The 22,761-nt window shown below is 39.8% G+C and overlaps 1 long non-coding RNA gene across 1 annotated transcript; it reads right to left on the bottom strand.

Annotated features, from left to right (window-relative positions):
• Window positions 1-944: 944 nt before the first annotated feature.
• Window positions 945-15,187, bottom strand: LOC113036299 (uncharacterized). Its single transcript, XR_003274440.2, has 3 exons — window positions 14,361-15,187; window positions 13,371-13,507; window positions 945-1,364 (listed from the first exon to the last, which is right to left on the bottom strand). It is a non-coding gene; the product is annotated as an uncharacterized LOC113036299 (long non-coding RNA).
• Between the last annotated feature and the right edge of the window lie 7,574 nt (window positions 15,188-22,761).

Genomic DNA, 22,761 nt, shown 5'->3' with positions numbered 1-22,761 from the left:
ACAAAGTTCACCTAAAGAACTCCATGACCTTGAAATAAGTGAATGACAATGGTGGTCAATTCTCTCTACCTATCAAAGCATGCAAATTGCAAAATTTTATGCTCCGTTACTACTTGTAGTCTCCTTACAGCGTTTCACATTTCCTTTACTGTGTCCACAAAAAAGAGCTCATGGTTCCTGTAATCAGGGGGTTAATAGCAGCTTTTCATAAAGGCTGCTGAGGGTGAACGTCCTTTTTGGAAAGAGAGGGGCAATGTCTAGTGATTATTAAGATGTGTTGCCAAGGCATAATGGGGTTCCAGCACATTACATACACCTCTCCATGTCATTGGGTTTTGTCAGGCATAAAAACAGTCATTTTACTAATATGAACAAACCATTCTTCATTGCCATGGTAATGATTGGGAAACTGAGTGCAGTCCAGTCAAGTCATTACTATGTCATGGATGACCAGTCTCATTTGATAGAACACCATAGATGGCACTGTTGCACTGCTGACAGGCTGACTGACAGCACGTTGATGCACCAGTCAGAGAGCCCAGATTGTGCTGTCACTCTAAATCTGTGCATTTACCAAAAAGCTGTTAACTACCAATACGGCGAAGCTTCCTCTTAAAAAAAGTAAACAGCCTATTTGGTTTTACGCAATAGATCGGAATCGTGCAATTTTGCAGTGAAAGAATATGTGGAATTTTAATGCCGTGTAATGATAAAGCACACATTTTGCCGATCTGGAAGACTAAAATATTAATTTCCTGTGAAGCTTCAGGTGCTTGTTTGCTGTGAATTATACACAGGAATATGATTTGTCATTCACCTTGACAAGCCTATTTTCTGCCCTGTCATTCCATCTGTGCAAGTTCAGCATAGCTATTTGAATTCCTTCATTATAATATGCTGCTTGTGTTGATGGTCAGTTCAGTCTTTTTTCTATTTAAATTTCAACATGTACAATTTTCCTCAATAAAAAAAAGCAAAAACAAACATTTTTTTATTTTCTCATCAGAACTCACATCGTCATATTTTTTCCTGGAAAAAACCCCGACAACATAGTTTTTCATGATATTTTTAAAAATATATGAACGGTTGCAGGTCCTTGTGATAATAATTTCCATTATATGAGAACTATGGGTTTAGATCTGCACAATAACAAAGGCATGTGAACAAGGTTTTGATCTGAATTTCTAAAAGCTGTAGCGCACTTCAACAAGCTATGTACTGAGGCAGGCAACCTGTACATGGCAGGCCACACAGACCTTCACCAGTACTCTGGGCCTGTCTGGTGGCTCTCCAATTTAACGAAGTGATGTTTTAATGAGGCTGGATCCAAGGGACACCGGTGCTGTTCTCATTCAAGGTCCCTGCTGAAAAAAAAAAAGAACACCTGGCACTGAATACATGAATGCTATAACAACATGCTATAGCTTGCTCACAGAAAATATCACTGCATTATCCTCATCAGTGTGTTGCATCTGCATCACATATTAAATGCCACATTGAACTGAATCATTAGATACAATGATGGTAACACTGGACTTGTCAGTTTCAAAACAGAAAACATTTTTGAAATTAAATATTGATGTTATGACATTCAAAATTATGCAATGAAAACATCGAGCTACCATCCCTTGCAGTGTGATTGATAAGGATTACCTCTACAGCACAGCCATAACAAGCATATCAAGCAGGAGACTTGGCTCCAGTGCTTTGGCTCCTTTTAGAGTATCTCTCCACTCTGATGTGCACGATCACACAGAAGTGTGATGTGTTCAGAGATCAAGGATGGTCATAGTCATACACAGTGAGACTGGCCTCATTAGGGCCAGAAAGTTCTCGTTTTGAGACTTTAACCATGCCACAAAGGGTCTATGAATCCTTTTCTGAATCACATTTGCTGGGGCAAAGCACCACCTTACAAACACCAGTGTTACTTTGGTAGGATGTTCTCTGCTACGATTAGGTACTGACCTGAGGTACCATTATAAAGATTTAATCATTTACTGAGAGGAGACAAGAATCATTTGGCTTAAAGTATGATTTCTGATGTCTTTAAGGTCCACCAATCATGGGTGCCACCAAGGTGAGGGGCGAGGAAGGACTACTGGCCATTTTCCTGCATATACAACTTTTTTTCATTCGTATTGTGTCATTTTGTATATCCTTCATGATTTCCCATTGTCACCCCCTCCCATCTGCTACGCCCCAACACCTCTTCTTCTGTTTCTGGTGTGACCCCCCACTATTCTTAGTGGCCCCAATAAGGCCATCCCTATATAAAAAGTTTTGGAGGCAATAGTGCCATCAATTTGATTGGCCAGGGGGTAAATGGACTTATTCTTATATAGCACTTTTCTACTCTCCCGGAGTCCTTAAAGCACTGTATACAGCATTTCTTAGTGCTTCCTAACTACCATTCATATTCCGATGAACGCATCGGAGAGCAATTTGGGGTTAGTACAGTGGGGCAAAAAAGTATTTAGTCAGCCACCGATTGTGCAAGTTCCCCCACCTAAAATGATGACAGAGGTCAGTAATTTGCACCAGAGGTACACTTCAACTGTGAGAGACAGAATGTGAAAAAAAAAATCCATGAATCCACATGGTAGGATTTGTAAAGAATTTATTCGTAAATCAGGGTGGAAAATAAGTATTTGGTCAATAACAAAAATACAACTCAATACTTTGTAACATAACCTTTGTTGGCAATAACAGAGGTCAAACGTTTACTATAGGTCTTTACCAGGTTTGCACACACAGTAGCTGGTATTTTGGCCCATTCCTCCATGCAGATCTTCTCGAGAGCAGTGATGTTTTGGGGCTGTCGCCGAGCAACATGGACTTTCAACTCCCGCCACAGATTTTCTATGGGGTTGAGGTCTGGAGACTGGCTAGGCCACTCCAGGACTTTCAAATGCTTCTTACGGAGCCACTCCTTTGTTGCCCGGGCGGTGTGTTTTGGATCATTGTCATGTTGGAAGACCCAGCCTCGTTTCATCTTCAAAGTTCTCACTGATGGAAGGAGGTTTTGGCTCAAAATCTCACGATACATGGCCCCATTCATTCTGTCCTTAACACGGATCAGTCGTCCTGTCCCCTTGGCAGAAAAACAGCCCCATAGCATGATGTTTCCACCCCCATGCTTCACAGTAGGTATGGTGTTCTTGGGATGCAACTCAGTATTCTTCTTCCTCCAAACACGACGAGTTGAGTTTATACCAAAAAGTTCTACTTTGGTTTCATCTGACCACATGACATTCTCCCAATCCTCTGCTGTATCATCCATGTGCTCTCTGGCAAACTTCAGACGGGCCTGGACATGCACTGGCTTCAGCAACGGAACACGTCTGGCACTGCGGGATTTGATTCCCTGCCGTTGTAGTGTGTTACTGATGGTGACCTTTGTTACTTTGGTCCCAGCTCTCTGCAGGTCATTCACCAGGTCCCCCCGTGTGGTTCTGGGATCTTTGCTCACCGTTCTCATGATCATTTTGACCCCACGGGATGAGATCTTGCGTGGAGCCCCAGATCGAGGGAGATTATCAGTGGTCTTGTATGTCTTCCATTTTCTGATGATTGCTCCCACAGTTGATTTTTTCACACCAAGCTGCTTGCCTATTGTAGATTCACTCTTCCCAGTCTGGTGCAGGTCTACAATACTTTTCCTGGTGTCCTTCGAAAGCTCTTTGGTCTTGGCCATGGCGGAGTTTGGAGTCTGACTGTTTGAGGCTGTGGACAGGTGTCTTTTATACAGATGATGAGTTCAAACAGGTGCCATTCATACAGGTAACGAGTGGGGGACAGAAAAGCTTCTTACAGAAGACGTTACAGGTCTGTGAGAGCCAGAGATTTTCCTTGTTTGAGGTGACCAAATACTTATTTTCCACCCTGATTTACGAATAAATTCTTTACAAATCCTACCATGTGAATTCATGGATTTTTTTTTCACATTCTGTCTCTCACAGTTGAAGTGTACCTCTGGTGCAAATTACTGACCTCTGTCATCATTTTAAGTGGGGGAACTTGCACAATCGGTGGCTGACTAAATACTTTTTTGCCCCACTGTATCTTGCCCAAGGATACTTGGCATGCAGACTGGAGGAGCCACGGATTGAACCACCAACCTTCGGATCAGTAGATGACCTGCTCTACCTCCTGAGCTACAGCCACCCCCGAATGTATGTTGGTGAGCCTCCATCCATCCATCCATTCGCTTCCGCTTATCCTTTTTCAGGGTCGCGGGGGGCGCTGGAGCCTATCCCAGCTGTCATAGGGCGAGAGGCGGGGTACACCCTGGACAGGTCGCCAGTCTGTCGCAGGGCCAACATACAGGGACAGACAACCATTCGTACTCACTTTCATTCGCACATTCACACCTAGTGACAATTTGGGTTATCCAATTAACCTATCCCCACTAAGTGCATGTCTTTGGACGGTGGGAGGAAGCCGGAGTACCCGGAGGGAACCCACGCAAACACGGGGAGAACATGCAAACTCCACACAGAAAGACCCCGGCCTGATGTTGGAATTGAACTCAGGACCTTCTTGCTGTGCGGCAACAGTGCTAACCACCGTGCCACCGTGGTGAGCCTGTGTTTTGAATTTTGACTGGGTGGTGGTTAGCGCTGACTGGCGAACTGTCCACTGTATGGCCTAGTTTGCCCTATGACAGCTGGGATAGGCTCCAGCAACCCTGAATTGGACAATAAAATAAATGGATGGATTATTATTGTTATTATTTAGAATTCAAAATTACCCTCATTTTATTTATTTTTGCCTCCTGTTGTATCCCGTGTGGGGTTCTAAACTTCGATGCGCTGTGACAATGATACCGACTCCCATATTTAGCCATCTTAATAGAATGGAAATTCATCAGCACATTACTTCAGACTGTCATGTAGAAAACAGCTTGAAGTGCATTGCAATGAGAGTGGAGATCGTAACCTTAATAGACTGTAGGCTATTACTGAATTATCATTAAAAACACATCACTGAACTGAACTGCCTTCGAGTGACAGGAAGCTGAACCCTTTCAGCCATACTTCACATTGTTTATGTTGTCGAGATGCTTTCAACTTTGCAGATATGCAAATTTCTGGCTGTGGCTCTTTAGTTTGTTTTCCTTAAGAGCTTGTTAATTAACGAAAACTTGAAGAAAAACAATTGGGCGGCTTAGATCTAAGAGCATGTCAAAGCTAATAGGCTTTTTATATTTTACATATGCAAAGATGAATCATTAATATCAGCATTGTTTTTGTGTAGACTCCTTCCATCACATCCACAGGTAAGTGTTTTTATTTTTCCATTGAAAATAAAATGAGCTTGACATTCCTCCTCATTTTGATGAGAGAAACACAAATATGGGTTTGTTCTGTAATGATGTCAACGATTAGCAGTAGATCAAAATGCAGCCTGGATGATAATAAAAGTTAAAAATTGTAATGTGAGGTCATAGAAATCATGCCTTCCTTCGATAGATTAAGAAAATGCTGCTGCTGCTTGGGGAAAAGATTAAAAAGAATGGATTTTTCAAATGTATTTTTAGATGGTTAGAGGATCCTGTCAGTGCCTTCAAAACAGCTGTGAGTGTTTTTAAAAGACATCTTTGAAAGATCATTGTGGATTTACCTTTGAAGAAAGCAGATGTGTGGTATTAGTTAGCTATGTGGGACTCCACACGAGGAAGGATAAAATCTGAGATGCTCAAACACTGGATAGCTTAACAGTAATTCTTCAACAGAATTTTTCGCCAACCTCTTGAAATAACACAACAAATTATTTCAATGTGGTCTGTATTTTATCATGTAGCAGCATATACATGCATTTTAGTTAAGTACAACAAAGCAACTGCTCTTTATCCTGATGTCTATGTGTTGTTATATTTTGCTTTATGTAGGTCAGGCTGATTTCAAGTCTAGGATCCAAGGTTAAGCAGTCAGGGGACATGAGACTCGAATGAATAATGTTTTTTCTTGGGTGAGTTTCTGGCATTCAAATGCCTCTGCATGCCCTACAATGTCACTGTAGTCATAACTTGAACAAGGACATTTTAGCTGTATGTAACAGAATAATCACAATCACAATAATTCTTTGTGTTATTGATTCAACAAGGTGCTTTAAGCATTCCCAAAAGTGTCTGACTTATTGTCATGTTAAAGAAACCACTGGTATGGTGAATTATCCTTCTATAAGCAGTCTTCAGGAGATAAGTAAAGTGTGGTCATGAAAGGATGAACACAGTCAGCAGCAATACTCAGGTAGGCTGTGTGATGTTCAGTTGGTACTACAGGGTCCAAAGTGTACAAAGAAAATATCACCCACACCATTACACCACTAATAACTGCCAGAAGCCCTGATAGAAGGCAGGATGGAGCCATGCATTCATGTCTGACACCATCTGAATGTTTTGCAGCAGAAGTCGAGAGTCATCAGAGTTTATGTAGCAACAAGAACCAATTTTAAAATCAAAGAGTGTCTTGTGACACAAATGATATCCTGGAGAGACCTGTCACAAGATAGAGGCACCTTTGGCTTTTCCAATTAATATGTTACACTTCTTCCTTCACTGGAACAAAATGCTACCAGTGATTAATTAATGTTCTCAAAATCTCTCTGATATGAATAGAAACACAACCAAAATATATTTTCTTGATAAAGTTTTCAAATGGGCTTTGTTTGCGGTGTTTGACGTCTTTTATCTGTAAAAGTATGGACAATGGCAGTATGGTATAATCTTTTTAATTTGTCTTTTATTTCTGTGTGTTGACAGAGATGTTTTATTATGGCTGTGCATTTTCATAATACATAATTGAAAACTCTGAAGAAGAGGGACTCTTATTTTTCCATCCTTTCAATCTAGCAGACACAAGTCTGACAGGCTGATGAAATGGAGAGATTGACTTCTCCTCTGCTACTCAGATTTGCGATGCTCTTTAATGTCAGCAATGGATTGCACAGCCTTATGAAATGTTGGTGGTCATTTTAGTACAAAACAGAAATAATCAATTGTATTCTTTCCTTTTTCATTAATTTGAGGAGATTTCAAATGTCTTTCTCTAAAGTGGGGGAACAGAAGTTAATCAAATATAGTGGGATTGAAAATATCAATCATCTGGTCTCTTCAAGGGTCCATGCTGACTGCCAGAGCACATGTCGTCATCCATTTTCAGCCAATTCACTTGATGAATAAACAGCTCGGCTGAGTGTTTGGCACCCATTATACATTTACATAAATCTAATTTCAGCAGGTGAAATATTCAAAGATCACCTTTACCCCAAGACAGCTTTCACTCCAGATGACACAGCCATCTCCACAGAATACTTATCAAAGCAAGCTAAAGGGGAGGCAGGATTTGTTTGATTCACCTGTGTTAATTACGTATTACAAAGGTATGTTAAAATCTATAATGACAAGGTGTGGGACACATTTAAGATTTTAAGCAGTGATTAACATTATTTCCTAAGACAAAGAAGACCGTGCTGTGATTGTGTACATTTGTCACATTGCTACAAAGGAATTGGATGTGAATTTTGTTTTCCAGACTTTCATGAATAGCATTTTAAGATTAAAGGATGATTTGTTTTGCTTAAGGTTATTCTTGCCTATAGGCGATAGATTTCATTGTTAAATTTGGATTGAACTTTTTAAGTTTGGTCCGTGTTAATATTTTAGCTTTGATATTGGGAGACCTGTTGGAAGATTTTTAGGCTGCTTTAAGCTGCAAATAACAGAGTTAAGCGCTGTGAGGCGATTGAAGGCTATCTCAAAGTTAAGGGGAAATCATGAAAAACAATAGAAAGCATTCAAGACAAAGTCACACTCGATTTGGTGTGGGAGCTCTGTTCACTGAAATGAGACCACTCATGAAAGCAAGCACAGGGCTGTATTAGGTGGTAAAAAATGATGCTACCTTTATTTTCACTGTATCACTATGAGCATTATGAACACCAGCTGCTTCAAAAATGAATACAGGTGGGTGGGTGGATGGGGGAAAAGCTATAGGTCTGAAGTTCAGACAGAAGCAATCAAAGGAAGACTACTGAAAAGACTGTTAGATGGATCCTCTCTTTTCATACACTTGAGACTGATATAAAAAGACAGTGAGCTTAGCAATGTAATATCGAATGGTTGTGCATGGTTCTTGATATTTTTCCAACAACAGGACTTTTTTTTAGCTACACATGTTGTAACGCTTCCAACATAAAGCACATCCAGAGACTTTTTAACGAGCTACCTGTCAGATGATCAAAACCTGTTCCATGGGGCAATTTTGCATGCTGTCTTCAGGATAACTGATTTTCTTTTTAGTGCAACTGCTGGGCTGATATTAATTTTAACTTTACTGAACGTGCTTACATCAATGAATATTTACAAGTTATGATAACAGTCACAAGCCATGAATTGCAACAGCGATAAAAATGACTCTGTGAAATGACTGATACAGTAATGCTAGGACAGCATCGCCCTTAATTAACACCAGACAATCTGCTTTCTGATGGGGTTTGCATCATGTGGAATATTGTAAATCTTCACTTTGTGCATTAACTCTACTGGAGCTCTGTATTCATCTTAGGTTCTTTTTATTACATGGCTGATTGACCATGACAGATCCTCTAGCTCTAGATTATTTTGCTATGAGATGAAGCTGACATTTTGTAAGGCTCTGTAATAAGTTCCCACAGAGGTTTTTCAGGCTTCTGATTCAACTTTAGCATCACTGCTTCTGATAAATGAAAAGAAATGTCCTCAATCTCAAAGCCACCTCAAAGCCCTAATGTGGTCAGTTTTGTAGATCGCATGCGAGTCTGCACTTTAGGATTGGCTTGTTTTAAATTTAGTGCTTGTTTTGAGGCAGTGAGTGGCTTTAAGGCACAAACTGGAGACTCAAATTGCCATTTTGAAAGTGACAAGGTGCTGATTTGCCCGCCTGGCACTGAGCGATTGGACATCACTGTTGACAAATGGGCAGTGGAACAAAACTGGCAGGATGCAGGGGAAGACAAAATGCCTTCAGCCAAAGTTTTTTTCTACTATCTGTTATCACAGCTGGACAACAGCTAGTTAAAATTCCTAAATTTACTGAGTATAATCATTTTGCTGCCAACTGTTTCTGTGTCAACCATACTGTGGCAAATATTTACATACTGTATTGTTATTGGATATTCAGACTGTGGTCTTTTTTAGTTAGTCACATGAAATAATAATGGAATTTTAATGTTACTTTTGATGGCTGAAAAAAAACACACTTTTAATTCTACGGTATGATATCAGCAGCTGAACCAGCTGTTTTGTATGATAAATTGAACAGCAGTTATATAATATTCAGCCACAATGTTAAAACCCTGTCTAATATCATGTGTCCTCCTTACTCTGCAAAAATAGCTCTGACCGTTTGGTGCATGGACCTCAGGTGTTGTACTGTGGCATCTAGCACTAAGATGTAGAAGCAGATCATTTATGGCCTGTGGGTTTTGGGGTGGGTCCTTCTCAGAGTACAGTACATGTATTTTGTTACATGTCAAAATAACATCCAAATAAATGCCAGCATCTATTTTTTAACCAGCTAAACATTTCACTGTAATCAGATGAAAGGTGTTGAATGTTATTAACTTGAATATAATGGTATTAAGAATGGATCCAGAGGCTTTTTATAATTCTCTGTAGCTGGTATATACTTTATGACTGACTGTAGGACTGCCAGACAAGCTGAAATGCTGCCTGTGGGTGTGAAGACTGTACTGTCTGAGGAAAGGAGAGCAGACCTGAGTGGGTCAGTGGATGCCAATATAAGACAGTTGTAAAGGGATTACAGAGGAAGTGATGAGATGCAGATTGCAGTCATTTCTGCAGCACTGCTGTAATGCAAATTGGAAAGAGCAATGCATTGAATTTCTAGTTCTGCCATGTAATACATGAAAAATCAATTTTACAATTACCATTTCTTAAAAGGAGCTTGAGAAAGCCAAGGCTCATTTGCCAAAGCTGCTGTATGTACAACCACAACGTGGTTGATGCCTGTCATGGTGGTAAGCCCCCCCCCACACACACACACACACACACACACACACACACACTCCCCCAACCCAACCATATGGTTTAAACCTGAGATGCTTTCATACAAAAGGAATCCTGTTTAGCTTAGTTGGCGTGAGACTCTGGAGACAGCTAACAGATAACGACAAGCCAACTGAAGTGTGGCCCTAGCAGTAGAAACCTGGGTGCAGAAGGAGATTGGTGAGGCCATTAAGCAAGGCTTTCAGTCAGCCTTGAGGAAATTATGACAAACCATGAGGTAATTTAGGAAAGGGGAGCAACTTCCCTTTCACACTGTTTATAGTGGAGATGGAGTGTGGCTCATCTGAAATAAGGATATAATTTGGCAGTGGAAAGAACACTCAGCCATCACTGTTGCTGAGGTCACTGAAGTAGTCAAAAAGCTCTCAGATGGCCAGGTCCGTGGGGTGAATGTAATTCTTATTCTTATAGTTCTTGAAAATCTAGGGCTGGATTTGTTGACACGTGGCACTGCGTGGTCTGCACAGTGTTTTGCGATTTTAGAGGGCTCACACTCCTCAGTTTGCTCAGGAAGGTGTATGCCAGGATGCTGGAGAAGAGAGTTCTGTCACGATCAGCATTTTGGTTTTAGTTTGTTATGTTTAAGTCCTTTAGGTTTTCTAAGTTCGTTCTATCATGCCTAGGTTGTCATTATAGTTCTTTGTTTGTTAGTTTCCCTCTGTGTTTTCTACCCCTGTATTAAGTCTCCCCTGTCCTATGTGTTTCATGTCTGCATGTCATTTGTTGTCAAGTTAATGTTGTCATGTCTGTCTCATTGTGTTTCCTGTTTTATTTTGAAGAGGTCATGTGTTCCTGTGTTCATTGTGTTTAGTTTTACTCTTCTACTGCATGTCATTATGTTCATTTGTGTCAGCTGTTTTTCCCCATGTGTTTCCACTTCCCCTGATCACCTCCTGTGTGCTTTTAGTCTGTGTTCATTCATGCCTTGTCCAACCGTCTGCTATCCTACCTTGAGTCCATGTTCCTGGGTTTTGGTATGTTTAGCGCACCCAGTTTAGGTTATGATTTAGTTTTGTCTTTGCTTTAGTTTTTCTTTGCTAAAATCAGCCTTCAATAAACGGCTTGTTTTCAGTTAATATTAAGTCTTTTTATTTTGCGTGTACGCACTTGGGTCCACCCTCTCCACTCTCTATAGTCTGCCTCTGCCAGACTGTGACAAGTTCAGATCCACTTCAGATCCATGAGGAGCAATTTGATTTGTGTCCTCACCAAGGAAAATTGGGCCAGTTCTTTATCTTCTCGAGGTTGTGTGAGAGTATATGGTCAACATGTGTTTTGAGGACTTTAAGAAGACATTTGACCATATCACTCTGGGCATACTGTTGGGGAAGCTGTTCAGGAGTATGGAGTCAGTGGCTAGCCCATTGCTACAGGCCATTTAGTCCCTGTACAACCATATCAAGAGCAGTAAATCGAACCTGTTTGATTTACTGGATGTGTTTTGCTTCTTACCAAGGTAGACCAAATCATGCATCACTAGCAATACGACACAATACTTGGTTTTTAATTCAGTTGTCTGCGCATAGCTTATTTAGCAAGTCAGAAATACACAACAGTGGCATCACAGATTACATTTTACTACTGTTTTTGTTAACTGCCAATATCTTGGATTGTTAACTTGTAGTTGGTGGGACAGCTCCAAGTTTTTGAGTCAGAAATCTGAGTTAAAGCAGCATTTCAGACGAACATTCAGACTTGGACTTCTGGAGTTCCAACTGCTGCCTTAAGCCGCAATACACTGCAAATATCTCAGGGTCTTGTTTACAGGTGACGTAAGAGTGGAATGGGAGACTGACAAAGTAATTTGTGCAGCGTCTGCACTGATGTGGATGCTGTACTGGTATGCTGTGATAAAGAGAGAGTTGATTCTGAAAGCAAGCTGTCAATCTACTTTCCTACCCTTACCTTTGGCTATGAGCTCTGGGTAGTGACCACAAGGAATCTGAATGAATGAATACATACAGTAGAAAATAGGCTATATCATGGCTGGGCTTGATTGGTGAGCTTCATCATTCAGGAGTAAAGCTGTTACTCCTCTGCATTAAAAAGAGCCAGCTGAAGTGGTTCATGCATCTGATTATAATGCCTCCTGGATGTCCTCTAGGCAGTAGCAAACACTGCTTGCTACTGATTACACAAATCTAAATCTATTTTACCTTGTGTCCCTCTCAATTAACAATAACTTGAGGTGGACAAGCTGAGAGGTCAGCAGATTTTTTTTCTTTCCTTGGTGGTTTGCGCATGCACATTGTGGATAAACGTGTGTTGGCTGGGTCTGGTCTTTCATGGTGAATTGATTAGAGACCAGCACAAGGTAAGCTTCTGCAGGCTCTGCTTTCACTGCTATTAGATCAGTTATGAGCTAGGCTTTGTATGGAAACGCAGCTAGCATTAGCAACTGGACTGGCTTCAGTAATTTATCATTGTGACAGATGAATTTGTTCTTGCTAACCACCTTGGCCATGTGCGATTTGGAGAAGATGGAGTTTTAAAAATCTGTTTAAAATTCCTTTAGTACAGCAAGGAAAAGTCTGATGATGGAGAGCGGATGGCAGCTCTGACTATGTCTGGTCTAATGAAGCAGGCTAGTTGACCAGATGCAGGCTCAGCAGTCCTTTCAGATTGGCATCTGTGAGTTTAACCAGCTATTTTGCCAACTTTCCACCTTCATTTTCCAATCATATTTTAACCCCTATTGTAGATATTTTAACTCAGCTAATTCATCAATTTTTTTTTTTAAAATTTTGAAATATGTGGTCCTCACAGGATAGCCACAAACATATGATTAAGGTATTTAAAATGAGCTGAACCTTAAACATATACAGCAGCAATATTAATCCAATGAACACATTAATGATTTCTGCAGAATAACATATTTTTACTTTTGATACTTTATGCACAATTTTCCAATAATACAGTTTTATGGATGACCTGGAGGAGCCCAGGAGAGTGAGATCTGGGAGTCTCTGCTTAGACTGTTGCCCTCACAACCCTAACCCCGATAAGCGGCATAAAGGATGAATGGATGGATTTCTTAAAATGTAGCATAACTAATCTGCACTTCCCTGTTTTTAGATAGAGGTTATATTGCAAATACACGTATCTCTGCAAATACTTTTGAACAAATGAAGGCTGAATCAGGTGGGTAGGCCCACCAGATATGACTTTGGCAGACAGTGTTGTATATCACAGCATCCTGTTGAGAGCTAATGCATAATTCAGTCCCTGTAGTGCAAGTCAGAATCAGAGTAGAACAGCCATTCACACTCATTCGATCTGATCAGATCCTGGTTCCTACCTGGAATTTTCGAAACAAATTCTTCCAACAGAACATGACTAGGTAACCCTCACTGGATATATATTCTGAAGGCTCATCTTGAGTGGTAATGCATTCCTGTGTATGCCTGTCTGCCTCTGCTCTTGCAAGAGTAATCCCTTGAAAAAGAAAGGAGAAAATATGTTATATTTGAGTTGCCTCTGAGTCAAAACCAATCTTAGCTACTTGTTATTGATTTCAATGTAAAACATACCAGGGGAAACGGGAACAGCGTGAGTTTTAGAATTGGTATTTGTTAGTGGTATAGAGAAAGGAGACTAACAAACAATTAATGAAATAACAATGTTAAATGCGTTACAGGGCTGTGAAAGTCATTGTTGTCCTGTTGACAAATAATAAGCCCCTGGAACCCCTGCTTTAAATCTAGTGACATTAGGTGATCTTGACCAGCAGCAGCTCATCTTAAACTTTTGAGCATGTGATGGCGTAACTGCTCACACCTCACATTAGGTGAGAGGTGAGGAACCAATTACCTGGAGATATGTCTTGGGGCCAAAAATATCATTGTCAGCTTGTCACAATGTGAGAAATAGGGTGGAAAAAAAAGAGAACAGTGACAAATCGCAAGGTAACATGACAGATTGTGTTATCTTGAGTTTTCTCCCCAGAGTTGACAAGATCATTCGTTGGACCCATAACTATGGTCATCAGTAGTACAAGATTGCTGCTTCTGTTAAATTGTTTTGATCACTGCGTTGCATTGTGAAGAGTCATCTTACTTGATTAAAACAAGAAAGGAAGCAGCTTTTTGCTTAAGAGAACCAAAACACAGTGGATCTATGTTTGGTGACTTCATGTTATGATGACTCTTCACAACACACGGTAGTCTTTATTAACCCTGTAAAGCCTGAAACACAAAATAATTGATGTAGAAAAACTCATGCATCACAAAAACGGATGTATCAAATATAGTACACTTGGCCTTACAGGGTTAAACCAGTACTTACTTACTTCTACTTGGAAACAGTGTTGGTAAATTCCATCCTTCCATCCAGTCTCTGCCGATTATCCTCATCAGTGTCATGGGGGGACTGGAGCCTATTCAAGGTACCATAGGGCGAGAGGCAGGGTACAGCCTGGAAAGATTGCCAGTCTGTCTTGTGACCTATTTTTCAGTCAGATTTTGTTGTTGTTAAGGTTTTGGCTCAGTGTCTGCTGAGGGAAACTTGTATCAATGCCTCACTACTTGGTTTACTTCACTTCCTGGAAACCCTGATCTCACCTTGAACTTGAGCACTTGTCATGTACTCTGGATCTCACTCTGCTTTGTCAACAGTGCAACTTGAAATTCATTCTGGAGAACACCAAAAAGTTGTGTGGCAAATTGTGAGGCAAACCAGGCCAGCAGAGTGACAACTGTGCTGCTGTTGCCAAAAATACCTTTTCAAATTGCTCTGAGCAGGCAAAATATGGCACAGGCCACAATTCAGGTTGTTTTTCCTCTCAGTTTGTTGTGGAAGAACTTGGCAATAACAGTCTAAAAGTGTTGGAACTGTGGGGAAAAATAAAAATAACATCTATAAGCTCTGATACTGTGGACTCATCCTCTGGAAACTCCTGTTTGTTCTTCTGGTTATGGTCAGTGACCCAGCTCTCATCACACGTGATAGACCTTGCATAACAGTCTCCGTAGGGCCCACTGTGATTTCTACCTTTGTGGATGTTTTGTCTTTTGCTTGTTCTCCTATCTTAGGTACCAACGACTGCTGCTGACTCTACTCAGCAACTGGGCCAGGGATAAGGTAAGAGAGTCCCATTGTCAAAGTGCACCATATCTGTCTGGGGGAAAGCAGCTTGTCTGTCGCGTTTAGTGTCATTATTAAAACAAGAACCTATTCTTTACATCCTGTCTCCTTGTTTCCTTTTTCAACTCAGATACTTTTGTTATTTCTTCACATCCCCAGGAATTTTATGTTCCTGAGGAACATAAAACCTTGACATGAATTTTAAATCCGTTTGAAACTGAAGTTGATTTGTATCAAGTTTCACACTGATACATTTACTTCTCAACCACTTACACTCTTGCAAGTGGCCAAAAGGGGACTATCAGGGTGCAATTTAACCACACTGAAGAAATAAAAGCAGTGCAGCGCTGCATGAGGAGCTGGCTTTGAGGAGGCCGGTGGCCATATTTAAATTAGAGATGGACCGATCCGATATTACGTATCGGTCCGATACTGACCTAAATTACTGGATCGGATATCGGAGAAAAATAAAAAATGTAATCCGATCCATTAAATATCACGAAAGCACCTCACAAAACTTGCAACACGCCGTAACTCACCTCAGAACGTTAGCAGTCGGAGCAGTATGCATCACGTGATAGAGCAGCTGTGGCATGCCGGACCTGTCGGTGGTCTGGATAGCATGCAGAGCTTCGCTAGCAACCTGGCATTTCATCTCCGACAAAGTTATCCCCGAGAGAAGTAAAGCAAGTGTGTAAGTCCATCTCTGAATGTTTGTAAAGCATTCCCACGTTAAGCTTAACAAGCGACTGCCTCTCGCTCTCCGGCTGCTACTTCAATCATGAAACTGCTTAAATGATCAGCTGATCGGCTTTTCTGTCCGTCTGTCTTGTTTGTTTTTGGCCCACTTTGCACCAGAAAGAGGAAACCAGCGGCTGAACAACAGCAGCACGTTTAAGCTTGATAAGCTGTTGTTAGAATTTATTTAATATTTCTTTCTACACCAGGCTCTTTTTTTATGTAGCTGACGCTGGTAACTGTGCAGGGGCGGATCTAGCAAAGTTTAGCCAGGGGGGCCGATAGGGCATGAACAGGGAAAAGGGGGCACAAAGACATACTTTTCTTTCTTATTCTCATTTAAAATGTCGAGCTTTTAATAAATAATTATCTGACACCCAAAGTTTTAATTTGATGTAAAATGAATAGAAGTCAATTACTGTATATAGTGACTATTAAGTCTAATATATACCCTAGTAAGCTATAGTACTTTTTACTTTGGGAAGGTACCATCTGTGCAGTCTGCAATTTTGTTGAAGAAAGATGTTGAATCTATTTAATATTTCTTGAAAAATAATTGATTTCTGTGCATTTTTTTTCACACTGCATCAAATTAAGGTTGATTACGTCGATTAAGCATCATGAGGTGGAGCGTGAGGGGTGGTTCCTTATTTTTTATTTATTTCTTTTTGTTGTTGCTGGGAGTTGGAACCCTATTAGTTAGGTTGCTTAATATTTACGCTAAGTACTCTTTAAAATACCAGAATAGGGAGGATGGTGTAGGTCTAAGTTTATTAGATTGATCAGTATTGCTGAACTATGAAATATTTTTTTTGTATACAGGTATAACAGAATAGCTTTAGTGTAGTTGTTGTTTTAAACTTGAGTATGAACTTGCAGACTTGCAAAATGCAGCAAGATATTTTAAAAAACAGTTTTGTTGATTAAAAAACACTATATCGGATTCATATCGGTATCGGCAGATATCCAAATTTATGATATCGGTATCGGACATAAAAAAGTGGTATCGTGCCATCTCTAATTTAAATTAGCTATTTGTTTTGTCTTTGTGGGCTGGGGTTTCAGGATTTGTAATCAGCGCTCATGTTGTTAGCTGTTTTGTGCTGGACAGGTTTTTGGAGTTAATTTGCTGTTGCAACATAAAAAATACTTTATTAGTGATTAGACAGAATGAACACTGTAATTCTGCAGAGTAGAATGCTTAATACACTGAAAGAAGAACTTTGTCTGATTTTATTGGAAGCTGGTAGGAGTTACCAAGTTGTCATGAAGCTTGATAGGAGGAAACGGGGAAAGACCAATTTCAAGTCTAATAAAAGAGCAACGTTTTTCCTTGAGTTTCACTACTGTGCTGTTCAGTTATCATGCAGAAAGGAGTTTTTGTGGCAGAAGAAGAAGAGATATCAATCTCTCTGCTGACAGTAGCTTTAGTAGATCAATACAGACACACAACTTAATACAGTTTGAGAAAGGGACATGACTCTTACCTTTTTTTTCTCCTAGAAAATTTGATCTCTTGCTCTCATATCCTTATCGCTATCACTTTTACTATTACTCTCCAACTTACACATAACACTCAAAGCTAAAAAAAAAAAAGTTCACAGGTGTGGGAAATGTGTAAAATCACTACCACTATGAAGCACAGGCTTAGGAACACTGAGTAAAAGAAAAAAACTGCATAGCCAAAACAAATGACAAAATAACTCCTGAAATTCACTGAATAACACAGAATAGTGATAAATAACCACACCACTGTTTTTGAACGAAAACTTATTTTTATACAAGGATGGCGAGAAAGCGGGTCAACGAGACATGGATGTCTGTTTGATAAATCAGTTGCCATGGAGTCTATTAATTCAGTATCTTGCTGAGTCTGACTTATATCAGGTGATTTATTTTGTTCTATTTTATAAAATAGATGTAATGCATTTCTGCTAATACATGTGTACGGCAGATATGGTTGTGAAACTTAAAAACAAACCATCCCAGTAGAAGGCTTATGTCAATGGCCAAGTTACAGTCTGCATGGCCTCGGTGAATGTTGAAAGTGGTTGCAACTCCCGCAGGCCCTTTTTTATCACTGTCGGTGTATTTAAAATGGGCCCTGCAGTAAAGGAAAAAGATGACTTCACAGCTGCGTAACAGTGTGTACAATCAGTGTAAGAAGTAAGGATCTCTGGTTACCATTTCATTTTCACAGGACATAAACTGATAACAACAGCTGAGACTGACAGCGGGATTTATATCCAGACACCGATATATACATCATTCTGTATCAGCTTTCCTTAAAACGGAGCAGACAGATATGTGTCTGCAGCTGTGTAAAATCCACAAGAGGTGCACTCGTATTCTTGAGGAGAGGACAGTACTATAAAAGGCATTATAGTTCACATCTCTATGACACATGAGATGAAGCAAAATCAGAGCCATCCTGAGACAGGTGTAACATATATTTAGTCAGTTAGCACCAGCTCTCGTCTCTGTTTCAGTATTAATACAATGTTAATGGTGACATTAAGGTAGTGTCAGGAAATATTTACTCTTGTCTTACATTGATACTGTGATTGTGTTGATGAGACTGAACTGTTACTCCATTTCTTCATATAGCCTAATTAGTTACTGTCGTCAAACTCAGTAAGGAAAAAAGTGCCTTGAAAACAGCTGAGTGTATCCCTGTATTTATCCAAATTGTATTTAGCCAATATAGTAATTGTTTCATGCCATTTAGCGTGAATAAGGATTGCAATAATCATTTTGAGTAATCCATGTACAGCAAATGCAAGGACCAAAACAGTGAGAATCACCTTCTTTTCCTTGTGATTTCACTCTGCGAGCCAACAGATCCAATTTCACCGAGAATCTGTTGGATTGATTTAATAGTTAGTGAGTGAGCAAACTCAGCAAGGAGGCACGATAAATCATTTTTATATGTAAAAATTGATAGGGGGGCTCAGTTCCCCAGGTTATGAGTTAAAACTCTCTGGTTGGCCGGTGCTTTTCTGTGTGGAGATTGCTGCTGCATGGATTTTCTTTCTCTCTTATGCTCCTCCTACAGCCAAATGATAGGAGATCATAAATTGTCCAAGTGTGGATGTGAGTGTAAATAGGTGTCTGTCTTTGCATGTTAGCCCTGTGATAGACTAGAAATCCGTCCAGGGTGTACCATGACTCTCACCCGATGTCTGCTGGGATAGGATACCTCCCCTCTGTGACCCTATGGAAAGCGATGAAGAGAATGGATATATGTAGCAATGGATCCTGAAATGAGAGGATTTACACCTTTAAAGTTGTGCTTTTACTATTTTCCCTCTCAGCATCTGTGAGCAATGATTTAATTCTTAATTAATGCACAGAATTTGCTTTTACTTTTGCATTTAATTCATACATTCTATATTGTAAAAGGTTGCTCTTGTTGAACAAAAGATCAAGGTAATAAATTTGAATAAATTTGAATTTACATTTGAAAGCCTGGTTTAAAAACTAAAGATGCAGGGAAAATAACCAATGGGATTTATGTGAAAAATAATGTCATTAGCTCCAAGAAACCGACCCCAGGCTAAGATAAGTGTACATGTAGTTAGTTAGCAGTATTTTAGAGGAGCTGTGAAGGAGCAGAAGTGCACATCATGGAATCATATCACTTCATTTGTATGAACATTTACAGAGCCACGATCTGTAGCCAGTGTCACTTGATCACTTCCTGCACTTGGCTAATGCAAATGTAAAAGGGTTTTTTTTTTGCAGCTCTGCGTGATGACTGTGAAACATTATTCTGTATTAAATCCTTTTAAGTGCACAAAGAATTAAGAAGGGGAAATGCAGAATTTTGAGTTGGATGAATTTAGGCAGCAAAATTTTTCATTCTTTTTTTTCCTCTGTGCTTTTACGAAGAACACTAAAGCTACTCACCATGATTAATATTAACTACAGAGGGGGAGAAACTGCACATTCAAGTAGTCATCTGCATTTGCTAAAAGTGCTGCACTGCATTAAGTAGCGTCTCCTGCTTTTAAAGCAAGTTGTGCAAGAGCACTTCTCTCCTCTGGCTGTATTAAACGAACAGACTTTTGGTTGTTGTGGAAAATAATGAGTGCTTTGAGGCAGACGTGTTTTATCATGCAGTAGGAGACCTGTAGATGTTAAAGAAACTATCTCTCTATCAGTCTTGGTCATTGTCCTGTCAGAGTACATTTTTGAGTTTACCAAACTGTCTGCTGGGGGTTTGTCTGGCAGTGCTGACATGGCCTTTGTTCTGTGGACCGCTATATCAAAACGAGCAGGGGGTAGAGTAATGCAGCTCCCTGAGAGGTAAGCCTTTTAACCTCGGCACAATAAAGTGAGGCATCACAATTCAAAGGGCCGCTCTACAGTCTGTACACAGTAATCTGTTCAGTCATGCGTCACTGTCACCCACATTCTCTATGCCATCACATTTCTGTCTTGTCGTAAATACTTCAATCACAGCATGTCTCCCCTTGAGGAATAGCACTTTCTTGAACCAAAACGGAGGCCAAGGCAGTTTCACATTCCAGCCAACACCTCATCCATCAGATTGAGCAATAATGGCACCTTCTGTGTCCTTATTAAGAACAGTTTTCATAAGACACAGGGGACACGACTTTGTGAACAACAACAGTGTATCAATCAATACACATCAGCGCATCTTTAAAATCTTCATGTGGAAGCAGGGCCAAGCTGGAAATACTTTCATGTGTGCTGCGTATGTTCTGGCATCTTCTTTATTTGTGAAAAATGGAAACATAGTAAAAAGCAGTATCACGGTTGGATACAAATGTATCTAATGTAAAATAACTGGAACCCTTAGATTCTTCCTGTATTGTGGTTCAGTTTTATTATATAAGGTTCTGCCTGGTAGGTTAAATACATTATCATTCGACTCTTGTGTCGGACACAGAGCTACAGATGAATGGCTTTACATATACTGAAAGGTCACACGCTGTGAGAAAGCTACACTTTTAAAGGACAAATACAATTATTTGCATAGTTGCACTTAACAAGTATAGGAAAGAGACTTTATCAGTCCTAAGTTGGCAGTACGAGAAATGCATACAGAGGGTTTTTATAATATCAACACAATCAGATGTTCAGTCTCATTATTTAGAGCGCAAAACAAAGACATTCCTCCCACTTCACTGCTCAGTACCGAAAACATAAAACTGAAATATCGTCCTCAGAGAAGAATGGAAGGGACCATATACAATGAGCAGTGTTAAAAGAGAGACAGACGAGTATTTCCTTTTTGTTTGCAGCAATACACGTGTGAGAAAATCAGGATATTGTGTTTTGCAATAATGGAGACACTTGAGTTTTTGATTTTTATTGCTGTGGCTGATGTTGCATTGATTATGATCTTGGATATTAGAAGATCTGTGATAAATGTGCACAAAGAGCCTTATTTTGTTTTAAAGTAAAGCTGATATGGCTTTATTCCAACAAAACATATAATCTCCAAGATTATAAAACAGTTCATTTTGACTCCAGATTTCACACCTTATATGATGCCGTTGAGAATATAGTTGCATACAAATGTCTGAGAGGACAAAAAAAAGTTGTAGCAATTTTATATGCAAAAGTTCAAAGGTCAACTTCATGGCAACATCTTTATGTTCTGCCAAAGTCCTTTTTTGGCCATTACTCAAAGCCATAACTAAAGAGCAGAAGGGGAGATTGTGACCATATTTCATTTTGCGTCTCATAGTGAATTGGGACACTAATAAAATCTGCCACTAAATCTGTCTGTCATCTGGACAGACATGAATATAAACTGCAACTTAAATGCTTGGCAGAGTTATACAACCACAAAGTAATAACTCATGGTTTTACTCATAATTCTTACAAATAGGGGTGTGTTTTTTATATTGTCACTGTTTTCCTAAAGTTTTTTAATATAAAGTGCAGCATTCGCTTAGAGATTTGCAGTATATACCAGCATGATGAATCTTAACCTGTTATGTATCATACTACTAGATACTTCATTCAAGCAGAGGTCTTTACAGATCAAGAGTGGGCGTTCCAGACTCAAGTGGCTGCTTCTTCACTGCTGCACACGGTTGGTTAAGGTAAGCGTTGGGGGGCAAGGTAAGTGTTCTTCAGATACTGCTTATCATCTTCAGAGGGGTAAGCTGCAAACAAAGAAGCAGTGATAAATCTCAGGTTGAACATGTTACTCACTGGCATAGCAGCTTCACCATTCGCCAGATATGTCTGGTCACACAGTTGTTAGAAGTGATTTTACCCATGGGTGTTGCTGCCTTGCATTATGCTAAATAGTTAATCCAGTCACTGCACCGCATGTGTCGTAAGGCCTGCTCTTGTTGTGGAAATCATTTCAGAGTCAGTGGTACGAAACAACAGAAATATTCTCATATAAATGTAATTTACCTGCTGAACTTGTAAGAGATTAGAGAATGGTTAGTGTAGCTTGAAATAAGTCGTAGATGTTCCTTCGCAATATGAGAATGTGTTATGACTTGATGCAGTTATGGTTCCAGTTTGCTGTTTGAGCCTGTGGTTGTTAGCCATCATATGCTTTCACTTTTTCATTTGCAAGAGTGGTCAGATTAAAGCGTACAGGTCACCTTGAGTAACAGAACAAGCAGCAAATACAAACAATGCCTTACCTCAGATGCCATTTTAATAAGATTTTAAACTATAAAAAGCTTCTTTCGCTTGTCGCTTTAACCTTATGCAAAGTTTATTCAGTTCTCAGCAGCTCTGTAATCATAGGCATTGGTAAAACTGTATACAGACCTATGCTTTAATACCCAGTGATGCTTATCTTCATGCACTAATGAGTTAATATTTACACAAAACAAATCTCTAAGCTCAGGGTTTAAATAAGTGTTTTT

The sequence above is a fragment of the Astatotilapia calliptera genome, chromosome 14 (genome assembly GCF_964374335.1).
Source record: "Astatotilapia calliptera chromosome 14, fAstCal68.1, whole genome shotgun sequence".
Classification (NCBI taxonomy): Eukaryota; Metazoa; Chordata; class Actinopteri; order Cichliformes; family Cichlidae; genus Astatotilapia; species Astatotilapia calliptera.
This window is presented reverse-complemented; position numbering and strand designations above follow the sequence as displayed.